The sequence below is a fragment of the Hylobates moloch genome, unplaced genomic scaffold (genome assembly GCF_009828535.3).
Source record: "Hylobates moloch isolate HMO894 unplaced genomic scaffold, HMol_V3 SCAFFOLD_2, whole genome shotgun sequence".
Lineage (NCBI taxonomy): Eukaryota > Metazoa > Chordata > Mammalia > Primates > Hylobatidae > Hylobates > Hylobates moloch.
In genome coordinates, this window is record NW_026652277.1 from 7,804,406 (window position 1) to 7,817,780 (window position 13,375).

Below are 13,375 nucleotides of genomic sequence, written 5' to 3' on the forward strand. Positions count from 1 at the left end.
ACATTAGCCTCGTGTGTGCTCACCAGATGACTCTCTTTGGGGAAAAGGAAGAAAATGGCTTCCTCTCTCCTCTGAGCGCACCCTATAGGGTCTCAGGATCTCTCTCCTCTCTCGCTTCACACCCAGTGCAATTCCTGGTCCTGTAATTTTTCTTTATAGCTTCCACTTAAAACCAACCAACCAGCCAACCAACCAACCAACCAGCCAACCAACCAACCAACCAAGCCAGCAAACAAATCTGATAATCGATTTAAAGTATTTATTGGACTCCTATGATGGGTTTAATCTCTCAAACTCCTGGATATTTTTTTTTCTAGACAGGGTCTTGCTCTGTTGCCCAGGCTGGAGGGCAGTGGTGCGATCTCAGCTCACTGCAACCTCCGCCTCCCAGGTTCTAGTGATTCCCCTGCCTCAGCCTCCCAAGCAGCTGGGATTACAAGCACATGCCAGCACGCCCGGCTTATTTTTGTATTTTTAGTAGAAACAGGGTTTTGCTATGTTGGCCGGGCTGGTCTTGAACTCCTGACCTCAGGTGATCTGCCCGCTTCGGCCTCCCAAAGTGCTGGGATTACAGGTGTAAGCCACTATGCATGGCCTGGATTTTTATTTATTTATTTATGTTTTTATGTATGTATGTATTTAACTTTTTCTTTCTTTTTGAGTAGTCTCTCTCTCTCTGTCTCACCCAGAAGGGATTGCAGTGGTGCAATCATGGCTCACTAGAGGCTCAACCTCCCAGGCTCAAGTGATCCTCCCACCTCAGCCTCCTGAGTAGTTGAGACTATAGGTGTCTGCCACCATGCCCAGCTAATTAAAATAAATTTTTTTTAGAGATTGGGTCTTCCTATGTTGCTCAAGCTGGTCTTGAACTCCTGGCCTTAAGTGATCCTCCTGCCTTGGCCTCCCAAAGTGCTGGGATTACAGGTGTGAAACCACCACATCAGGCCCATGGGCTTAATCTCTTAAACAGTTTTTTGACTTCCTTTTAATCTTTTCTGCATCTATGTAGAATCTTGCTTCTCCCATCCTTGCTTTGGAGTAATGCTGCTGAGAATTTGGAAATATTTTCCCAATAAAATAAATGATGCCATTTATTTTTCACCAAATGATAGGCTTTCTTGTCTACCATGTTAATAATTATTTTCTTCTTCTAGTGTGGTGACTCAGATGCTAAAATAAAAAAAATTGTTATTTTCCTCCCATGAAATTCCTCCAAAATCTTAATTTTGGGCATTATGGTTGGGACTTTGCTCTGATAAAGAGACACCTAGAAGATGGGAGAAGTTAGGAAAGAGGTGGATCGATCTGATTTCTCTCCTGGACCTGCTCTTATTCAAATGTTTTCTTCCCATGCTGCTCTCAAAGTGAGGTCCTTTATGGAATCTGTGCTGTGCTTAGAATAATATGGAGATTAGCTTTTAGTACAGATACACACTTCACTTTAAGTAAAACTTATTTATAAACATCAGGAGGAATGATTTGCTTTGCAAAAAGATGCTTTGCTAATAATAAGAATTCACCTTAGGATACTTTATATAGTCAACTTCCCAGTGCATAGAAATGCTAGGCAGCACAGCAACATGGCACATGTATACATATGTAACAAACCTGCACCTTGTGCACATGTATCCTAAAACTTAAAGTATAATAAAAAAGTATATATAAAAAAATGCTATCATTACAAAAATTCAATATAAATTCAGTAGCATAGAATTTTCAGGAAGTAAGGCATACCTGCACGCGCCTGTATTATTAGGAACCCCAATGCCATGTTTTCTCTGGAGACTGTAGGACTATCTTGTCACCCCAAAGGTGATGTCGCTGACAGTATTATGGAACTCAAATTGCGGTTGTGAGTGAGGTTAAGCTAATCAGCACTGAGCTCACAGTATTATTCTGTGTAAACCATTACGGAGGGGCTGTCTGATTCTGGTAATGCTAATTTCATCTTCTTATGAATGGGAAGTCAAGAGACTGGGACTCAGTGTTGGTTCAGTCAATTCCTAGTGGCTGTTCTTGGGCTAATCCCACAGCCCTTTGATGCCCTTTGTTCATCTGTTTAATCAGAAGTATGTCCTAGAGAGTCTGTGCAGGTCATTCTCGACCTAATTTCCTCATTCTTTGATCACATTCAGCTATGTGGATAGGAGGCTGGGACTCTCTTGGGAGTTGCACAGGAGATTTTGGAATTTTACTTCATCTGATTATAGTTCTACCGGTTTTAAGGAATTTCACAGAACACGTAGAGGTAAGAAACAGCATTTCTAAAAGACAGTGTTGTTTCATGGTTACATTCTTCCAGGAAGGATACGAAAAGCCCAGACTGGATTGACCCAAGATAAGGGATCATACATTGCTGACATTCCCACTCCTCTTGCAGGACCTAGAGGGAAACTGAAGTTCTTGGCGCCCAGACACTGGACTGTGAAAACTCTATGTCACATGTAGGTTCCTGGAGATGAGGAGCCTTCTTTGCTGTGGCTCTTATCATCTTTAAGGTGCAACACTTCCCTTTTCAGCACCTCAGTTTCCCTGTCTGTAAGATGGTTCATTTGTCAATTCTTAGTTTGACTCATGGAACACTTGTGCAAGGTAGAAGATGATTATTTTTTATTTTTATTTTTTGAGACAGAGTCTCGCCCCATCACCCAGGCTGGAGTGCAATGGCGCAATCTTGGCTCCCTGCAACCTCTGCCTCCCGGGTTCAAATGATCCTCCTGTCTCAACCTCCCAAGTAGCTGGGATTACAGGCACCTGGCACGGTGCCCAACACAATACCCAGCTAATTTTTGTATTTTTAGTAGAGATGGGGTTTCACCATGTTGGTCAAGCTGGTCTCAAACTCCTGACCTCATGATCTGCCCTGTTCGGCCTCCCAAAATGCTGGAACTAACAGGCGTGAGCCACTGCGCCTGGCCAGAAGATCATTATTAACTGCACTGGGCTGAGGGAGACGTACTAGATGAAAAGAAAGACCAAGGAGGCTCCACTTGCATAATGAAGCAATTCTGTCTCACAGACAGATCTTGGGAGAAGGGATGAGGTCAGAGGCTTAATCATGGGTGATTGTCTTTAAGACTGAACCCCAAATCCCCGGTCAACAGCTTCTGGGAAAATGCCCCCTTTACCCAAGTGTCTGGTGACTGGATTTTTAGCTAAAGCCTCCTGGAATTTCAGCTCAAGCTCAGCCTAGCTAACCAAGGTGTGAGCTCGTTCACATCCAGAATAGAACAGACACAGGCCATGCTTGGATACCCCCAGGGGCCCGAGGAACAAAGGACATCATCATTGTAGTAAAAAAGTCACCAATCCTTGGATTAGAACAACAAATTCTCCTGGTTTTTTTTAAATTACAATTATTTTGAATGCCAGGACCCTTTTTTTGGGGGGCAGATGTGGTGCTTTTTCTAGGCTGGGTCACTTTTGTTATCACTGTCAACTCCTTCTTACCTTCTTGTTCCTCTTTTTTTTAACCAAATGTCACTGCCATCCTAGCAGATTTTCCTTGGAGCGTTTTCACCCCACTGACTGCCTTCTCCTCTCTGGGGTTCCTTCTGTAAGGTGCGTTTGGGAGGCTGGGCTCTTGGGGGCTCTCTGTATCTCTGGAACTCTACTTCCTTGGGTAGCTCCCTCCCAGTGAGGCAAGACACTTCTCCGTAAGGCAACCTGCTGTGTCACGGAGCCATGGCCCTTTGCTGGGGGCTGGGTGGGCTGTGCTGTGGTGGGCTAACCTGTCTACCTGGGCTTCCTTTTTGTAGCCCCCCAAGTGCACACAGAAATGAGGTAGGGATGGAGGCACACATGTGGGAGCTGTTTCCTGGAAGGGCCCCACGTTTCACTCATTCATTCTTTTGCCATCACCCTTCAAACATGGATGAGCTGGACCTGAAGTTCTTTGTTTCTATTTTTTTTTTTTTTTTTGAGACGGAGTCTTGCTCTGTCACCCAGGCTGGAGTGCAACGGTGCGATCTTGGCTCACTGCAACCTCCGCCTCCCAGGTTCAAGCGATTCTCCTGCCTAAGTCTCCCGAGAACTTGGAATTACAGGTACACGCCACCATGCCTGGCTAATTTTTGTATTTTTAGTAGAGATGGGGTTTCATCATGTTTGTTGGTCAGGCTGGTCTCAAACCCCTGACCTCAAGATCCACCCGCCTCGGTCTCCCAAAGTGCTGGGATTACAGGCCTGAAGTTCTGTCTTAGTGGAGAATTGAATTGAAAAAATCTGGTCAGACATGGTGGCTCACACCTGTAATCCCAGCTCTTTGGGAGGCTGAGGCGAGAGGGTCGCTTGAGCCCAAGGAGTTCAAGATCAGCCTGAGCAACATGATGAGACCCCCCCCTACCCCCATCTTTACAAAAAAATAAAAAAAAAATTAGCCAGGCATGGTGGTGCATGCATGTGGTCCCATCTACTTGGGATGGGAGGGTTGCTTGATCTGGGAAGGTTGAGGCTGCAGTGAGCTAGGATTGCATCACTGCACTCCAGACTGGGTGACAGAGCAAGACCCTTTCTTCCTAAAAAAAGATTGGATTGTTATCATCCATCCTCAACCTACACAACCTTGAGGAGGAATTCTCTCTCCTCTTTTCTTCTCAATGTGGGAATCAGATATGGGAGAGGAGAGGTACGTCTTCCCAAAGCCCTGGCAGGGGTGAGATAAGACTCTGACATGTTATCGAGTCTCCAAGCCTTAGAGCACTGGGGGGCGGGGAGTGGGGGTTGTACATTTCACTACCCAGACTTCAAGGTCCTGGACAGACTGTCAGATCCTGGAGGACAGGCTGCCTCCTGCCCACCATCGCTGCAGCCCCCACGGGCGCTGGCTGTGTCTGGGCCTCGGTGGGCCCTGCAGGAATGGATGGCTGCCAGCCTGAGTGACAGGCTGATGGAGTCTAGAAAGGAGAACTCATGGGGTCCACAATGGCTACGGGGATTTTCTGCTTTGTAAGGGGAGTTCCAGAGCTCCTCAGAGGTGGTGAGGGTGAGCGCTGCTCGCTGGAAGGGCTGGTGCAAAAGCAGCGTGGGAGGGTGTGGTGTGGCTCAGGGACTCCAGCCTTCTGCTCTGAGAAAGGAGTCGAGGTGCCTCCCTAAGCCACTAGCCCCAGGGAGGCAGAGGGAGTGGCTGGGACACCTCCCTAGCCGCCCACTCCCACTGGGAGGAAAAAGGGAGTGGCAGGAGGCACCTGCATGTGCCTCTTGCCGCAGGAGAAAAGCCAGAGACACCTGCTAGGGCTGCTGCCTCCCTCCCGGGAAGAGGGCGGAGCTGCTATCTCGAGCTGCTGCATGCCTGCCTGGGGGGGCCGAGGCTGGAGGCGGCGGGGGGGGTGGGGGGGTTGGCAGGAGCTGAGAACAGGCAGATGTTTGCCAAGGTTTCAAGAAGTTGGGAGCAGATCTCAGGGTGGCAGATGCTGCCTTGGAGAACCTTGGCCAGAATTTTCTAGGCCATTGGGATTGCTCCTAATTTAGAAGATTCAGAATCTGGAAGAATGCACTTTTGGAAGGAGGAACTAGAGGCGAAAGAATCCTGTCTTCCACAGCGTTTCCCTCCAGCCTGTCGGAATTTGCCCTGTGGTCTAGTTTATTCTCTACCCCAACCCCACCTTCATTCTTCATGGGGTGTGGGGGCAATGGAAAGGGGAGGATTTGTCTAGTTTGTCCTGTCTGACCTTCCTGACCTCCCCAAGTGCTGTGAAGTGCTGTGGCCTTCCCACCTGGGAAAAACTGGGTCAACTCAATTTGAAGAGAGCCCCTTGGCTCTGCACTGGTTAGGACAGCCCAGAGCCCAGGGTGACTTCTGTGCTGGTATTTGATGCTCCATGTATGCACCTCACCCCATGTGGCTTATCACGTCCGATATCTGATGTTCTTTAGAGTACATGTGTGTCAGTTGGCTAATATGGGATGTTTTTTTTTTTTTTGGTCCAGAAGTTGAGAACTCGGAATAAGCCCCTTTCTACCCTGAAACACTTGTGAGCAACTGTGCCAATCAGTGTCAAATGCCAGCCAAGGATGAGGGAAAGAGTGAGCTACCTAAAGTCTGTTTTCTTCTTTTAGTTCCCAACTCACGCTGACAGCTTGGGGATTTTCAGTGACTCAACAAACAGAACGACGGACAGGGCTCCCTGAGTGGGTTCCACACCACCAGCCATCATCCTTCTCTCTGGAGGCGTCAGCCAACGCTGAGACACCTGCCAGAGCCGCCCAGTCCTCTCAGAAATATCTGTGATAGTTAGGGAAAGAGACGAACAGAACAGAAATTCTGCTCAGTGAGAGGGGGAGATCCCATGGAAGCTTCTAGAAGCCAGAATCTTAAAAATGTTTCATCTTTGGCTTCCTAAAACAACAAACAAACAAACAAACAAACAAAAAACCAAAAAAAACCCCTCCTATTTGCTGGCTAAAGACTCATATCCTTAGCATATAAAAATAGAAAGCTTTTTCTTGATGTTTGTTTTAGAAAAAAGTATTTTTAACTTCCCTGTAGACCCCAGGGAATGGGCTGCTTGAAGCAAGGGGCCTCCAGAGTGGGAGAAACTCCTAAGGGCTGCAGGGATGCCACACGGAGCCAGGCAGGGTACCCAGCCGGCCAGGGCCAAAGAGTCATCCCTGAAGACTCTCCCTTATCCCCGGGAGAATCTCAGACATCAAAGGCAACTCACCTTAGGAGGGATTCAGATCCCTAACTAGGATCAAATACGGGAAGAGGTTCCAGTCCAGGTAGCTGAAACTTATCATCCTGGCCATTATCTGATGCTGGCAAGAAGGAGCCCTGAGAATCACCAGGGGGCATTCCCCACGACGTTCTGGGAGCTTAAACCCTGCTGACTGTGCAGCTGGGCTTTCTGCAAATAATAGTCATAACGATGGGAGGACAGTGGCAGCCCCTCTCACCCCCACCCCCATCGTGTCCTTTCTCTCTAACCATAGATCTGTACCATCTTGATGGAAGGAAACAGGACTTTGGCAGTTCCCAAAACTCTGATCTGGTGAGATAATTTCATGAGTTTATCATGTTCAGGTGTGGTGGCTTGGATGGCATCAAAGCTGAGATGAAAGGTGTTAATTTGAGTGACAGCGTTTAGATGCCCATATTGTCTCCACAGCCTCGGCTGCCCTAGGCTTATTTTCTCTAGAAACACAAGTTTGAAAATACCCAGGCACGGAACAATGAACTCCAGCCGTCTTCTCTCTTCTCAGCTTTGAACTGTGCCCTTGGCAGACCCTACCCCCTTCCCCAGCGATGGTCACATCTCCTCTTCCATCTTCCCTCCCCCAGTGGGAACTCGAGGGAAACAAACAGGGAGAACATGAGGTCTAGCACCTTCTTAGGGGGTGCTCTCCAAAAGCCTAGGCCTTGCAGAGGCTCATGGGAAGGCAGCGCTCTGGACCCCACTTAGATTCCTTTACCCGCTGTGGGAGGCGTTCCAGGTGGAAGCCCAGTCAGGGGAAGGAGCCTTGTGGGAATGTCACAGGACGAGCATTCTCTTTCTGGGTGGGCCTACCATGAGACCCACTAGGCAACACAACAGGGTCCTGGGCCATCAGAGCCCGAGTGTCTCCTTTCCCAGCACAACAGGCATTGGCAATAGCAAGGCCAGTGTTGGGTCATTCTTTCCGGTGGCAGCTGGGTTTGGTGATCATGAGGAACCTTGGCTCCCTGAGTTCCAGATGCTGGTATCCCACCTGAAGCATGGTGTAACATTTTGGTTGAGTGCGGAGTTTTTTAAATTTTTGATTTTTTTTTTAAGTTTTATTTGACGTTCAGGGGTTCCATGTGCAGGTTTGTTATATAGGTAAATTGTGGGTCTTGGGGAGTTGGCATACAAATGATTTTGTCATACAGATACTATGCTGTCATCCACCATAGTTTTTTGATGTCTCCCTCCTTCCATTCTCTACCCTCGAGGAGGCCCCAGAGTCTGTTGTTCCCTTCTTTCTGTCCATGTGTCCTCAAAGTTTAGCTCCCAATGGTAAGTAAGTGAGAACATGTGGAATTTGATTTTCTGTTCCTGTGTTAGTTTGCTTAGGATAATGGCTTCCAGCCCCATCCATGTGGCTGCAAAGAACATGATCTTGTTCTTTTTAATGGCTGCATAGTATTCCATGGTGTACATGGGCCTCGTTTTCTTTGTCCATTCTGTGGTGGATAGGCACTTAGGTTGACGCCATGCCTTGTTATTGTGAATAGTGCTGTGCTGAACATGCAGGTGAGTGCAGTTTTTGGGGGCAGACATGTCTGGGTTCCTATAGCAGCTCTGCCACTTGTTAACTAAGTGATCTCTGGAAAGTCACTTGGCCTCAGTTAGCCTCAATGTCCTCATCCGAAAGTGAAGATAACAGTATCTCACAGGGTTCCTGGAAGGATTGGAGCAAACACGGAGTCCAGTTCTTTGCATACTGCTTGGCATTTAGCCAGCACTCAATAATTACTAGCTAAATCCCTAATCCCCACCCTCCCTGCTGGAAAACCTACCTGCCTCCTACGTCCTTCGTCTGCAAGCTGCTGTGAGGGGATCCTCTAGGCTGGAGGTCTGAATCTACCTGCCCACCATGGAGGAAATGATGAGGGACCCCAGATATTCACTGGGGAGGGGAGAAGACGCAGCAGAAAACTTTCACTGTCTCTCTTTTTATTTTTATTTTTTGCCGTTTTCCTTGCAGTCCCTTGAAATGTGGCAACTTGGCACGCCAGTTTTTTTCTGGAAGGTCAAAAGATGTTATTAAAACCATTGAAGGCTATTTCCCTTTTTTAAACTAAATTTTAATTTTTGTCTAAGTTATGGAAGTACACAGATGAAAATATCCAAACTTTATTGCTGAGGCTTAAGAAAGATAGCAGTTCCTTGCTTGGAACTTTGCCCACCCTCAAATCCTGATACCAATAGGAAGCTACTTCCACGCTTTCAGTTGTTTCTTGAGATAGTTCCCTTCCTGTCTCAAAACCGTGTGCTTCTATTCCCGTACTTTGTTTTTTCACTTTTTTTTTTTTATACATGTGAACTTTTTGTTGTGATTAGGGTTGCCAGATTTAGCAAATACAAATACAGAACACCCAGTTAAATTTGCACTTCACATAAATGATGGCTACTATTTTAGTATAAGTATGTCCCATGCAATATTTGGTCCATACTTATAGTAAATAGTTATTTGTTGCTTACCTGAAATTCAAGTTTAGCTGAGAGTCATGCATTTATTTATTTATTTGTTTGTTTGTTTGCTTATTTATTTATTTATTGAGACAGGGCCTCACTCTGTCATCCAGGCTGGAGTGCAATTGTACGATATAGGCTCATGGCAGCCTCTATCTCCCAGGCTCAAGGGATTCTCCTGCCTCAGCCTCCCAAAGTGCTGGGATTATGGGTATGAACCACTGTTCCTGGCCCTAGTTGTGTATTTTATCTGGCAAACCTACCTATGATGCAGAAAATGTTAACTTTCCCGTAGCCAGCCGATCTCTCCTGCCGTGTCTCCCAGCCACCCTGTGTAGGAGAGGATGAGGAGAACACGTACCCCTCATATATTTCACTCCTGACACATCCTCTCAAACCTTTTATCTCAGCCTCTTTTATGCTCAGGGGCTTTGGGGTGAAAAAGACCGAGCTCAGGTACTGAGAGCCTCCCACTGTGCCCAGGCTCTTTCAGCTTGGACACAAGTTCTCACAGGATTAATCTTCCTCTTTTTCTAACCACCCAGTATTTATTTCCTAATGCCTCTTAGCATCCATGAGAAACGAAACAGAGTTCAAGGCCCAAATATATGTGGGACCTGAAATCCAACTGGAACCTACCTGGTTCAAGCTTGGGCTATTAGAATAATCAAAAACTGTTCAGGTAATAGTGCTTAATTATTTTCATTCCAAGCGTTAATTCCATAAAAACCACGCAAACAAAAAAACCCAAAAATCTAAATTCAACTCCCTATTCTTCGTGAACACCTGTCCTGTATGCCTAAGGAGGGAATTTGTGACTTAAATATTTATGATTTTATTTCCTTTGGTATTTGCTTTGGGAGCAAAGTTACATTGTCCCTGAATATGAATAAGAAGACCCTGACTCTGTCCCAGAATATGTGCTCTGCCCCAAGCTTTCTGCCATGTTGCTAACGAACATCGGATGAATTCTACTTAGTTCCCCAGGGAGTTATAAATGGAACTCCACACAGGCTGCAAATGTTCACTGTTCAGCATTCATTTTTAAGATCTTCTGGACACACAAAACACTGTTTTTTTTTTTTCTAAAACACAAGGAATATGTACTTTGTGGGGTTTAGTGGGGTGGAGTTGCCTGCTATTATCGTTTTAAAAAAAATTTAATTTAATTTAATTTACTTTTTTTTTTGAGATGGAGTCTCATCTGTGGCCCAGGCTGGAGTGCAGTGGTGCGATCTCTGCTCACTGCAACCCCTGCCTCCCGCGTTCACGCCATTCTCCTGCCTCAGCTTCCCGAGTAGCTGGGACTACAGGCGCCCGCCACCACGCCTGGCTACTTTTTTTTTAATAGTTTTAGTAGAGATGGGGTTTCACCGTGTTAGCCAGGATGGTCTTGATCTCCTGACCTTGTGATCTGCCTGCCTCGGCCTCCCAAAGTGCTGGGATTACAGGCATGAGCCACCGTGCCCGGCACAAAAATTTTAATTTTAAACACTTTTTTTATGAAAAATAAAAAAACTACTTTATGATAAATTTAAATACATAGATTAGATTTTAAATACATACATAGATTAAACGGGCAAATTTCCAGAAAAACACAGTCAATAAAATTGACTTAGAAATGGAAAGCCTGGATAAATTTTAAACTTGAAAATAAATAGACCTATAATTTAAAATCTATCCATTCAAAACCCACTAGGCCTATATGGTTTAACAGATTATCTCTACCAAGCTTATTTTAAACATTTTTTAACTTTTTTATTTTTTGAGGCAGGGTCGTGCTCTGTGTCTGAGGCTGGAGTGCAGTGGCACAATCACAGCTCACTGCAGCCTCGACCTCTGGGATTCAAGTGATCCTCCTGCCTCAACTTCCCGAGTAGCCGGGACTATACGTGAGTGCCACCACACCCAGCTAATTAAAAAATTTTTTTTTTGTAGAGGCAGGGGGTCTCACTATGTTGCCCAGGCTGGTCTTGAACTCCTGGGTTCAAACAATCCTCCCACCTCAGCCTTCCAAAGTGCTGGCATTTACAGGTGTGAGCCATCACGCCTGGCCTACCTGCCTCCAAGAAACGTTATATGGGGCACTCTTATATGGGGGTTGCTATGATTCAGGACCACAGAAAACTGTCTTATTTAAAAGTCAATAAATGAAAGCACGTTGGCATAGTGTGGAAACAAAAAGAGGAAAAAAATCAATAAACATGTTTTTCCTCAAAGTGGTTTCTTCCCTTTGGTTAGGTTCCCTGACCCCTTCCTCCTTCTTATCTCTGCATCTTCATGCATGCTAAGCATGGAATGTCCTCACCACGCCTTTCCATTCCTAGTAACCCAACCTTATCATCTGTATAGACCCCTAGCAAGCCAGAGCCTTCCAGAAGTTGCCTTTCAGGAACCCACAGCTCTGCCATCTTTCCTGTCCTCCGAATGTAGTTAGTTTACTATTATTCACCAGAGAGAGGGACCTTGTCTTTATAGGACTCTCAAATATTTGTTTCCTGTCCTGGTCTTAACACACACACATACCCCCACCCCAGAATCCCAAGCCCCGCCATGTTGGATGAGATGTGTGGCGGTCTTCTGTGCTAATGCTGGGAATCTGTGCTCAGTCATGAAGAGTCTTGGGGTTTCTTTCAGAAAGTTCATTGAGCTTTCTGCCAAGCAAATCAATCAAGCTTTCCTTCTTAACACCTTTACCTCAAAGGCCAGCAGTATTGATTCTCCTGATTGCATGCTACATTGCATCGCTGGACTGCCACTAGTTATTATTATTATTTTTGCTACCAGTCAAGGATTCTTGTAGTTTCAAGTTTTGTTACATCTCCTTATTTCTCTTTTTATTTCTTGTTCTTAAATCTCATTCAGGGAGGAAGCTGGCTCAGGCAAGAAGTGGGTAACAATACTTAATTGGCTCTAAAATGCCATATACATTTTAAATATGCTAAAAAAATGTGTAGTAGATAACTCTTTTTTAAGAAAATAGGCTGGACATGGTGGCTCACACTTGCAATCCCAGCACTTTGGGAGGTTGAGACAGGAGGATCACTTGAGGTCAGGAGTTTGCAACCAGCCTGGCCAACATGGTGAAACCCCGTCTCTACTAAAAGTACAAAAAAAAAAAAAAAAAATTTAGCCAGGTGTGGGCCTGTAATCCCAGCTACTGAGGAGGCCAAGGCGGGAGAACCCCTTGAACCTAGGAGGCAGAGGTTGCAGCGAGCTGAGATTGCACCACCCCACTTCAGCCTGGGTGACAGAGTGAGACTCTGTTTCAAATAAATAAATAAATAAATAAATAAATAAATAAATAAAAATTCCAGAGAAAGCCCATGTTTGGTCCTTTTTGACTCTTTGTTTGCGGCCCCTGTTTGAAGCTAAACTCAACTTGAGCCTGCAGAGCCACAAAAGTATTGAATGAGACAATTCAACTCTTATTCTCTCAAAAACTGTGAACACAGCCTAGGGGAGAGACCCCTCCACCCATGTACCGAGGAACCATTTATTTAGAATAAAAAGGGTGTGAGGTATAGCGGCTGAAACACAGAATTAGACACCTGTAACTTCTAATTCTGGCTCAGGTGCTGACTCTGGCCTGAGGGAGCTCACTTAAAAGCTGCCTCAGTTTCCCTATCTGTAAAGTGGGAATTATAACTGTAGTCACCAGGGCAGGGCTGTGACTTAATTAGCTAATGATCGCAAAAGGCTTTGAAGAGGCTCATAGAAGCTGCGGTTGAAGGATAAGATGATTATTAGGTGGACCACAGCACCGGGCAGTTGGCCCTGGGGAGACTGATGGGTTTTGGAGTCATCTCTTGATGTCCACAGAAGTTGGGCTTCAAAACACCAGGGCCCTGGGGAAGACTGACACATGCTGCCACCTGGATAGACAGAGATCAGCAAACTGCAGCTGTTTCTCTCTCGAGAACCACAAAAATGGTGCTCAATCCTGACAGGCAGAAAGGAGGTGAGGGGAAACCTGGGTCCAGGCCGACGGCTTGGGATGGGCAGAGAAAGGCCATGTTGGTGACATTGAACAAATGCTCATTCCATATGAAGGCAGCCAGAAAGGGGAGAAAGACAGTTTCTGCCCTCAAAAGATTTGCAGTCTAGTTGAAGTATGAAAATCAACCCTAGCAGTGTTTGGAGAATGCTGTAAGAGTTGGAGGGTTCTCCAGAAGTCAGGGGAGTGGGGCACGGGTTGACGGTGACGACGACGGAATGGCACA